This window comes from Pseudophryne corroboree, chromosome 9, assembly GCF_028390025.1.
Source record: "Pseudophryne corroboree isolate aPseCor3 chromosome 9, aPseCor3.hap2, whole genome shotgun sequence".
In the NCBI taxonomy this organism is placed as follows: Eukaryota; Metazoa; Chordata; class Amphibia; order Anura; family Myobatrachidae; genus Pseudophryne; species Pseudophryne corroboree.
In genome coordinates this window covers 39,364,705-39,376,372 of record NC_086452.1, presented here as the reverse complement: position 1 = coordinate 39,376,372, position 11,668 = coordinate 39,364,705, and positions in this window count along the sequence as shown.

Below are 11,668 nucleotides of genomic sequence, written 5' to 3'. Positions count from 1 at the left end.
TATTTATTGCTGCCCAGGGCGCCCCCCCCAGCGCCCTGCACCCTACAGTGACCGGAGTGTGTGGTGTGCAGTGGGAGCAATGGCGCACAGCTGCAGTGCTGTGCGCTACCTTAATGAAGACCGGAGTCTTCTGCCGACGATTTTATCTCCTTCTTCTGTCTTCTGGCTCTGCAAGGTGGACGGCGGCGCGGCTCCGGGAACGGACGATCGAGGTCAGGCCCTGTGTTCGAACCCTCTGGAGCTAATGGTGTCCAGTAGCCTAAGAAGCACAAGCTAGCTGCACGCAGGTAGGTTTGCTTCTCTCCCCTCAGTCCCACGTAGCAGTGAGTCTGTTGCCAGCAGATCTCACTGAAAATAAAAAACCTAACAAATACTTTCTTTCTAGCAAGCTCAGGAGAGCACACTAGGTGCATCCAGCTCTGGCTGGGCACAGATTCTAACTGAGGTCTGGAGGAGGGGCATAGAGGGAGGAGCCAGTGCACACCAGATAGTACCTAATCTTTCTTTTAGAGTGCCCAGTCTCCTGCGGAGCCCGTCTATTCCCCATGGTCCTTACGGAGTTCCCAGCATCCACTAGGACGTCAGAGAAATTATGCTTTTTTTTATATTTTTACATATTTAGGGAGACATTGGAGATGATAGTGTAGGGTTGTACACGCCCACATGGCTCTGGCGACACCCATATAGCACTAATCACACCTCCCCATTTCTCACAATAGGCCCTTGAATATTTTCAGCTCCAGGCCCATGTGGCCCTTAATCCGGCCCTGCATACCTTGTTTGGGTGGGGAGTGTCCTGGCTCCTGGAAAATTAGTCATCCAGGCGTTTGCAGGGCGGGTTTCTGACGTTAATTCCGGGACCTTCGTCGCTGCAATCATCGCACAGAATAAGTAACTACAGGGCTGGTCTTGTTCTGCACAAAATGTTTTTTGTACCACTCGGCTGCACAGGCGTTCGCACACTTGCAAAGCGGAAATACACTCCCTCGTGGGCGGCGACTGTGCATTTGCACGGCTGCTAAAAGTAGCTAGCGAGCGATCAACTCGGAATGACCCCCATGGTTTTGCCCATTAGAGTAAAATGTTGTTTTGCAATCAACCTCGAATTAGGCTCATGGGTGTAATTCTGAGTTGATCGCAGCAGCAAGTTTTTTAGCAGTTGGGCAAAATCATGTGCACTGCAGGGGGGGCAGATGTAACATGTGCAGGGGGGCAGATATAACGTGCAGAGAGTTAGATTTGGGTGGGGTGTGTTCAAACTGAAATCTAAATTGCAGTGTAAAAATAAAGCAGCCAGTATTTACTCTGCACAGAAACAATATAACCCACCCAAATCTAACTCTCTCTGCACGTTATATCTGCCCCACCTGCAGTGCACATGGGGGTCATTCCGAGTTGATCTCTCCCTAGCTATTTTTTGCAGCGCTGCGAACAGATAGTCGCCGCCTATAGGGGAGTGTATTTTAGCTTTGCAAGTGTGTGATCGCCTGTGCAGCCGAGCTCTGCTAAAAAGATTTGTGCAGTTTCTGAGTATACACATTTATTTGGTGGGTGTGGAAAAACCCACAACTCACCAAAAGAGAAGAAATTCCTTTGTTTGGAGCACTCTTTTTTATGATATCTATGTATGTATTAGTAGATTATTTATTTAAATTAAAACATAACTTTTATTATTCAGTACTTGACTAAAAAATGAAAGGGGTATACTTTGAATATCATTTGGTGAATCCCCTTATGAACAGTAGTAAAAATATATATGAGCAGATACTGTCGTCTTGAAATTCTGTATCTTGCTCAAAAAATAATAAAAAGACAATGATAGTAATCTATCAGAATTTTAGCTGCTAGGTGAGCAAGCCCAGGTGGTGAAACGTACGTCCAGCAACGGCCTGACGCACGGACTCCTCACTGCAGGGGGAGCCGTGATTAGCAGCAGCAATTTACAGTGATCGAGCGGCTAGGATCGACTGAATCTGGGGATACCGCGGTCAGCAGCGGTGATATACAGCGACCTGCGGTTTGGACAAAACAACCCGGTATTCCCCATACCCTCTCCTTCTTCTCCCCTCCACGGACGGACACTTGGTCTCCGGTGGCGCATCCGGACCCTGCAAGGCAATAAGCACCAGGGTCCGCCTAACACCACATACGGCTTCACAAGTTGCCGTCCTTCTTTTCTTTTACTCTACGGCACAGCCCACGATCCTACTCTCATCTGTCCTCCGCTCATCTGATGAGGTCAGACAGCAGATGGGATCAGTGAACTGGAGTGCCTACTGCTTTATTTCAGTTCTATTTCTAATAGGTATTGTCCTTGTATGCTCTCTATTGAACAGGTATCAACCTCTTAGAGCAGTATGGCAACGATCACAGCCCAACCAATATGCATATATTAATGCTTGAGATACCATTTAGTCTGTGCCCACAAAGATACATATTATAACCATTCTTTATAGTAGCAATATCCATTAAGAGTAACTTTGGTGTGGGAAACCGCAGTATAAATAAAAACTTTTTATTCCAAGGATAAGGAGGTATTATTACTTGTGTGTTTAACACTAATTTTTGTACTGGGGATTATATGCCAGGGACTACCCACAGAGAGACATATCGATCTCATGTCCCTTATATTGTGTATACGGATGAATACTTAACCCCTTGCCACAATTTGGATAGTTTTCTCTTTAATTGATAGCATCATCAAATCAATTATATTTTGATCCTTTTCTTTGTTTTCCCTCTTTTATTTCGGACTCTGGCTCAGGCCCTAGTGGTGCATTTAGACCCTGCAAGGCCTTAAAGCACCAGGGCCCATCTAACACCACAACGGGGTCCCCAGCCAGTGTTCCTTCTTTTCTCATCTCTACGGCACAGTCGACGGTCCTACTCTCATCTTTCCTCCGCTCATGGATGAGGTCAGACAGCAGATGGGATTCGTTTACTAGAGTGTCTACATTTGTCTTCTTCACTGTCCATGTTATATTATAACACAATTTTTGTTACTAAACCCTATATGCATCTAAGTGATTCCGGCATGCAGACATCTGCCCATATGTATAGGATCTGTAATACATCTTGATGCTTTTATTAAGACATGCTTAGGGTTTTTCTGGATTTTTGATCGTACCTCTTGAATAACCATAATTCCCATATGATCTTAGGGGGATACTGTGTTCATATATTCATGTACAGGTTTGATGGCAGTTACGTGGCTTGCTGAATTGTGATATAATTTGATACATAATATCAAATTGTCAGGATCATGCTCAAGATTATACAAAAGGATACATATGAACTATAATGCAGATGAGGTGCCCAGTATATTCAAATAGCAACCATGTATTCTTTATTCAGCAAACAAAGACATGTATAGTAATTCTGAATCACCTTTTATGGAAGAGGGATCAGCCATCAATGCACAAGTGTTTATCTAGCTATGGGGATAAGCCGATCCTAAGAAGGTATTAAGCACGATTCATGCCGCTTGTTGTAATCCAGACACATTATTGGTTTGGATTTTATGTATGAGACATTCAGGTTTCAATATTAGATACTAATGTGTTATCTGATTAAATGCGTTTAAAAAATATCACTACTGCTGCTTGCTAAAATTCTGATAGATTACTATCATTGTCTTTTTATTATTTTTTGAGCAAGAAACAGAATTTCAAGACGACAGTATCTGCTCATATATATTTTTACCACTGTTCATAAGGGGATTCACCAAATGATATTCAAAGTATACCCCTTTCATTGTTTAGTCAAGTACTGAATAATAAAAGTTATGTTTTAATTTAAATAAATAATCTACTAATACATACATATCATAAAAAAGAGTGCTCCAAACAAAGGAATTTCTTCTCTTTTGGTGAGTTGTGGGTTTTTCCACACCCACCAAATAAATGTGTGTTACATAATTCCGGGAGCACCTCCAACATAAGAACAGTTGCCTATTGGGGCCTAATTTTTCTTTGTCTAGTTGGTTATCATTAATTAATTAACTATTTACATTTAGTCTGGTGCAGGATAAACTTTAGTTCGTCAGTTTCTGAGTATCTCTGGACTTTCTCAGCCGCTGTGATCACTTCAGCCTGTTCTTGTCTGGAATTGACGTCAGACACCCGCCCTGCAAACGCTTGGACACGCCTGCATTTTTCCAACCACTCCCAGAAAACGGTCAGTTGACACCCATAAACGCCCTTTTCCTGACAATCACCTTGCCATCGGCTGTGCGAATGTATTCTTCATGAAATCCATCGCTCAGCAATGCTCCGCTTTGTACCCGTATGACGCGCCTGCACATTGCAGTAGTGACCTGATCGCAGCGTAGCGAAAAATCCTAGCGTGCGATCAGGTCGGAATGATTCCCATGCTTTTGCCCAACTGGTAACAAATTTACTGCTGCGATCAACTCTGAATTACCCCCACGGTGTAGTACCTCTGGTATTCCTTTCTCAATGTATAATAATGCACTTGGGGGCGTTTCAAATTTGGGCAATAAAAAACATTTCTTCAAATTTTTTCCAAAAAACTAAAAACAGACTGTAATGTTGGGGGTCATTCTGACCCGATCACACGCTGCACTTCTTCGCAGCGGTGCGATCGGGTCAGAACTGCACATGCGCGGCGTGCGCATTGCACCAGGAACAAGGAAAGCGATCGCGGCGGCGACCGCAAGAAGATTGACAGGAGGAAGGCGTGTCGGGGCGTCAACTGACCGTTTTCCGGGAGTGGTCCAACAAATGCAGGTGTGTCCAGGCGTTTTGAGGGCGGATGTCTGACGTCAAATCCGGGACCTGCATCGCTGGATCCATCGCAAATGGTAAGTAGGTCTAGGGCTGGTCTTGTTTTACGTGAGACTTTTTTAGTATAGCAGGACTGCACAAGCGTTTGCAGCCCTGCAATGCTATAATACACTCCCCCATAGGCGGCGTCAGGTTGATCGCACGAGCAGCAAAAAGTTGCTACGTGCGATCAACTCGGAATGACCCCCGTTGTGGGACATGGATACAGGGGTGTTGTAGTGATGGGAAACAGGTTTTTAAACTTCCAGGTGGGATTTGTAAGGGTTTTTCTAACTTTTTCCAAACTTGTATTTAAACATAAAAATTTCCATGGGGACATTTTAATGTACCCCAGATTACGCTAAACACTTTTACTTGCTGAAAAACACTTGTTGGCTATCAAATTTCCACCATTATTAAAAAATGTAAGAGACAACATTCGGGGTGTTTTAAGAGAGGCGGGGGCCCCATGTGCAGTTTCCGTCTGGGCCCCCCCTATCTAGGTGGCAGCACAGAGACTCTGGGCACTAGGAGACCCTAGCGCCGTACCACAGTCTAGTGCGTATGCTCAGGTCTCCAGGAAAATGGCGTGGCTGACATTTTCCCAGTGATTTTCCTACTGCGCATGCGCAAAACTCTAGGGAAAAAAATTCCCAGGGATTTGTGGCCACTAATTATTTTATGTAAATCGGTCGATGTTTTCTTACTGCGCATGCGTCTGAGCCACAGTGCGCGATTCGCAGTGAGTGAGTTGCGATGGTGGTTGCATTTTCGCACAGTGGGCGATTATCAAACTACTGTGCATGCGTTTGCACCGCAATGCGCAGGCGCTTCGCCAAATAGCGTCAGGATGGTGCAAAAATTTCAATTGCGCGGGGGTTCGCAAGGTGATTGACAGGAAGAGGACGTTTGTGGGTGGTAACTGACCGTTTTCTCGGAGTGTCAGGTAAAATGCAGGCGTTCCCATGCATTTTCAAGCCGGGTGTGTGACGTCAGCTCCGGCCCGATCAGCCTGATTTCTTCACACTGGAAGTAAGTATTGAGCTACGCACAGACTGCACAGAATGGGAAACACATTCGACGGTGAGTGTGAGCGGTTTCGCAGCTGTCCGCTGACTGAGGGGAATTTTTGCACAGTGTACACATGCAATCGCACACTTGCACGGGGTGAATTTTCACTCCCCCTGTGCGGCGACTGTCTGATCGCAGGACAGTGTAATTTGCAGCACCGCGATCAGGTCTGAATTAGGATCTTAGTCCCCTTGTGAGTGTAGGCCGTTGCGATGGTGTCAGAACTCACCCCATTCGCTGCGCTATCTCGCCCCAGATTCGCGTGTTTTTGTATGGAACCTTATGGAGCTGCTGCCAAAAATCTACAAATCCAGCGGTACGGTAAAGGCAGCATATAATCGCACATAGGGCCTCATTCAGAAAGGGCCCAGATTACACATTCGCTGCACATTTCTACGCAGCGACTGTGTGATAATATGCCCCTATCAGTAGCGGATCTTGCTACGTGCAAGCAGAAATTTTGCCCGGGGCGCCGCCGCCATGGCAAGATTAGCTACTGGTGCCGCCCGGTGCTGTGTAGATGCCCGGTGCGGTGCGCGATGAAGTAATCGCACAACACATTGCATTGTGGGAGCGGCACATAGACGCTAGAGGTCATAACTGACCTCTAGTGTCTATGCGGTGCTATGCGAGAGACGTCATGATGTCTCTCCCATAGATCCGAGGAGCGGCGCCGGCGGCCGGAGACGGAGGACAGCAGCGGTCAGGATGCAGGAGCGGTACTGGGGGCAATACTACTGGGGGCACAACTCTACAGGGGGCACAATACTGGGGGCAATACTACTAGGGGCACAACTCTACAGGGGGCACAGTACTGGGGGCAATACTACTGGGGGCACAACTCTACAGGGGGCAATACTATTGTGGGCACAACTCTACAGGGGGCACAGTACTGGGGGCACATATACTGAGGGCACGGATACGGGGGCATAACTGACCACGCCCCTTCCCCATGAAGTCACGCCCATATTTTTTTGCCCTGGGCACCACAAGGTCTAGATCCGGCCCTGGCCCCTATCAGTCTTTTCTGATCCGCTGAGGCCTCCAAGAACACAGCATCAGATCATCTGCGTGAGCGTAGATCTAAATTACCCTCAGGTTACTCTGGATGGCCGGGAAATTCACCCTGCTGCTTCAGCACGTCCACAAAGCAGGGCCGACATGTCAACATTTTCTACAGCGCTGCGCAGTGCGGCTTCCGCACATGCAAAAATCTAAAAAACATCAGAGATGTACGTAAACATTGGGTTTAAGTACATATCTGCATTAGGCTCTTACACACAGGGGCGCGAGCATCGCAGCTAATAGAACTGACCAGTAAAAGTCACCGGCGAGCTTTTAAGTGTAGACGATGTGTATTCTATAACAAACCTTGTCAGGCAATGCTGGTGTATTAGACAGTTTACGGTATTCCATGCATACATTATGCTAATTACCCTGTAGGTGCATGCTGGGATTGCTGTAGTACAACTGGCTGCACATCAAAGGGAAGAGACCAGATTCTGGGATTTTAATTTTAACGCTCGCCACCTGCGATTTCCATGGCTTATATCTAATCCCCTGAAGAACCTGTTCCAATATGATGCTATTTTTAAATGCTTCCAGCTCTTTGTGTCAATTCAAAGACTATGTTATATTGCAGAAATACCCCAATATTTAATCCCTCCCAAAAGCCTTGAAATATATATATGTAGATTTATAAATATCGCAAACCCGGTATTAAATGGAAAAAGCATTGGGGAACAAGGATGGTCCATCCCGAATTTGCCAGACGCACCTTTAATTGCACATTTTAGTTTGCAGCCACGTAGAGCAGTAATGGGCCACCTGACATTTTTCAAGGGCTGCATGTGCGCGCGCCCCCCCCCCCCCCAATCCTCAAAATGGTGGCATGATACCCTTAATGTTAGGAATGATAGCCCCAAAATGGTCTGACTTCAGAGCCACCACATCACTCATACCAAAATGCCCCCACATGGCCTCGCTTGGCCTGAAAAATTCCACCAAATGCGACTCGCCCATGACCCATGAGATGCAGCAAAATGGCCCAAATTTCTAAAGGCCGAAACATGGGCAAAATAAGCCCCACCCACTTCTGTGTAAACCCTGTCCCTTTAGTGTCGGGACAGGTGGCGGTATTTACTCAAAACAAGGTCGTGACCAAGAAATTGTGCATACTGACGGCATCGCACCCCTGGAATCAAGGGCCTGTGTATTTTGTGCCCTCTCCGCTTGGCACCCTTGGTATCAGCACTTACGTTTTTTTCAGGCCACAGTGCCTTAGACTTACTTAGACTTAATTGTTGTTAGTGTCCGGTAGGGTAAACTTGCCGACACTGTGTCAGACAGAGGCAGGGAATCTCGAATAATCGCACGACACTGGGATCGGTTTAGGCTGGCTTGCTTGGCATCATCAGTGGGTAAGTTCCGTGGTTGGAGTCTTGGGCAATCTGCTTTAGCCATGTTTTCTTTGGCACGTGCTATTTTCCCTCCATATTTAGGGGCTGGTATGGTGTTCTCTAGGCTCCATTCTGCAGACACGTCCAAACCACTTTAAACGCCGACTTTTAATATAGGATTTAATGGTGGATTGGTCTTGACAGAGTTTTTGGCTGATTCCGTTTCTCCAGCGGTCTGTTACTATTACTTGTAAGATGTTTCCTACTAAGCGCCTCATTCGGAAATGTTTAAGCCTTGTTAGTTTCGCAGTCTCTGACCCGGGTAATTAGTACATCCCCCCCCCCTTCCCTCTCAGCGTCAGGGCGTACAGAGCCGTCAGCATGCTGGAACTTTGCATATTAAGCCTAATACACACTAGGGGGTTGTCACGATCCGGGTATCTGGACGCCATTTCTTACCCATCAGATGCCTCCTAAGGCTGGCTCAGCGCTCCAGGACCGGATCCCATCTGTTATCCTGAGGTGTACATTCCTGTATCCTCTCCTGTCACTCTGGGACGCTGTCACAGTAAACGCCATATTACACCTGGCATGGCGTCTCCCGCGGCCTCCGCCGCCGTCCCTGAACTTCTGCATGCAGAGTGTCTGAGTGGCGATTACGTCAGCCGCGGCCTCCGCTGTGTCCGCGTGGTTGGATGTGCATCTGTCAGCCTGGCGCCTCCTGTCTCCGGTGGCCGGCGCCGCCATTACTGTTTTCATTACCACATGGATTACAAACCAAACTTCCCTCCAAGTGTCTGCATGGGCGCAGCCATCTTGGATTCTGTCAGCTGATCATTTCCACCAATCTGTTGTCAGTATTGATAATCTGCATAATTGCCTAGCCAATCCCTTCCTTGCTGCAGGTATAAATACACTGTGCCTGAGCAAGGAAGGCGTCAGTGCTTTGGTTGTCAAACCTAGTTCCTGTTTGTCTCTCTCCTGTGATTGTCTTCCAGGTTCCAGCTCCTGTCTCAAGACTTCCACCATAGAGACCCGCACCAGCATTCCACCTGCGGTGTAGCCTGACTCTCCAATCCATTGTGGATTCATCTGTTTCCAGCTACAACTTTACCTGCTTCCAGCTCAGCTTCCAGCAGAGTACAGCTTCCCTTAAAGGGCCGGTGTCCTTTCTACACTTTACCACTCTCCACCGGTATTATTATTTCTCCGCTCTCAAGTTCTACATTTCAGTTCATATTTCATCGCTCCCAAGTTCATTTATTATTTAACTGGTTCCAGCCAGTATCCACTCCGTGCTAACAACAGTCTGGTTCCAGCCAGTATCCACAGCAGCTGTTTTATCTTCAGCAACCCAGCTTTTCCTGGAACACCAGCTGGCACAATCCTGGGTTATCTCCATTGCTACAGTCGGGCCTGGTAAGGACTTTCCATCTAGAAGATCATAAGAACTATCTCACACTACCAGTGCCCTGTGGCTCCTGCCATCCTGTAGTACCCAGGAACTGTATTTATTCTTTGCTGACTTTTACGTTTTCTTTTACTGCTGCTGTGTTGCGGAGTTGTCATAATAAACATCATTGACTTTTATCCAAGTTGTCGTGGTCACGCCTTCGGGCAGTTATTATTCATGTTACTTACATGTCCAGGGGTCTGATACAACCTCCCAGGTTCCGGTACATCTCAGCCCCTACAACTGAGGCTGCCTCCCGTCAGCTCAGGCCCTCAGTTGTGACAGTAAGCACTGACCTAATGAATCCAGCCGGAGACCAGGATCAAGCGGCCAGGCCGATGCAAGAACTGGCAGCCCGACTAGAACATCAGGAGGCTGCACAGGGCCACATCATCCGCTGTCTCCAGGATCTCTCTACTCGGCTGGATGGGATTCAGACAACTCTCCGTGGATCAGGCGCGTCTGGTGCGTCAACCACAGTGACTCCAGCTATAACCCCACCCACCTTACCCATTTCTGCTCCACGTCTTCATCTTCCAACGCCAGCAAAATTTGACGGATCTCCAAGATTCTGCAGGGGATTTCTCAACCAGTGTGAGATTCAGTTTGAGCTACAACCTGGCAATTTTCCCAGTGACCGTACAAAAATTGCCTACATTATTTCTCTTCTCAGTGGCTCAGCCCTTGATTGGGCATCACCGTTATGGGAGAGGTCCGACACCCTGCTATCTTCCTACACTGCCTTCGTGTCAACATTCAGGCGCATCTTCGACGAGCCAGGCCGGGTAACCTCAGCTTCATCCGAGATTCTCCATTTACGCCAGGGGTCACGTACTGTAGGACAATATCTGATACAGTTCCAGATCCTGGCATCCGAACTGGCATGGAACGACGAGGCCCTGTATGCTGCATTCTGGCATGGCTTATCTGAGCGTATTAAAGATGAGTTAGCTACCAGAGACTTACCTTCTAAGTTAGATGAGCTAATCTCACTCTGCACGAAAGTTGATTTACGTTTCAGAGAGAGAGCAACTGAGCGTGGAAGATCATCTGCTCCAAAATCTTCTGCTCCTCCTCCTCTTCAACTGTCACCATCTAAAGATGAGCCCATGCAACTTGGCCGTTCCCGTTTAACTCCTGCTGAGCGCCGAAGACGTCTCTCCGAGTTTCTCTGTCTCTATTGTGCAGCTCCGTCTCACACCATTAATGCCTGTCCCAAACGTCCGGGAAACTCCAAATCCTAGCTCGCCAAGGAGAGGGCCGGCTAGGAGTAATGATCTCCTCTCCATCTCCTCAAGATTGTAATCTCCCAGTCTCGCTTCAAGTTGCTCAACGTTATCGGAACGTCATTGCCCTCCTTGATTCCGGAGCAGCTGGGAACTTTATTACCGAAGCCTATGTTAAACGGTGGTCCCTACCCACCGAGAGACTTCCTTCGTCCATTTCTTTAACTGCCGTGGATGGCAGCAAAATTTTTGATGCAGTTATTTCTTTAAGGACTCTACCAGTTCGTCTGAGAGTGGGAGTTCTTCATTCCGAACTTATTTCTTTTTTAGTGATTCCAAGAGCCACACATCCTGTGGTCCTGGGCCTCCCATGGCTCCGTCTTCACAATCCTACAATTGATTGGACGACTACGCAAATCCTGGCATGGGGTTCCTCCTGTGCTGAGACATGTTTGTTTAAAGTATTGCCTGTCTGTTCTTCCTCCCCCAGGTCGTCTGATGTTCCACCTCCTCCATATCAAGATTTCACGGATGTGTTCAGTAAAGCTTCTGCTGATATCCTTCCTCCTCATAGAGAATGGGACTGCCCGATTGATCTCGTTCCAGGGAAGGTTCCACCTCGAGGCCGAACTTATCCGTTGTCTCTGCCTGAGACGCATTCTATGGAGGAATATATTAAAGAGAACCTAGCAAAGGGGTTCATTCGACCTTCTTCTTCTCCAGCCGGCGCAGGCT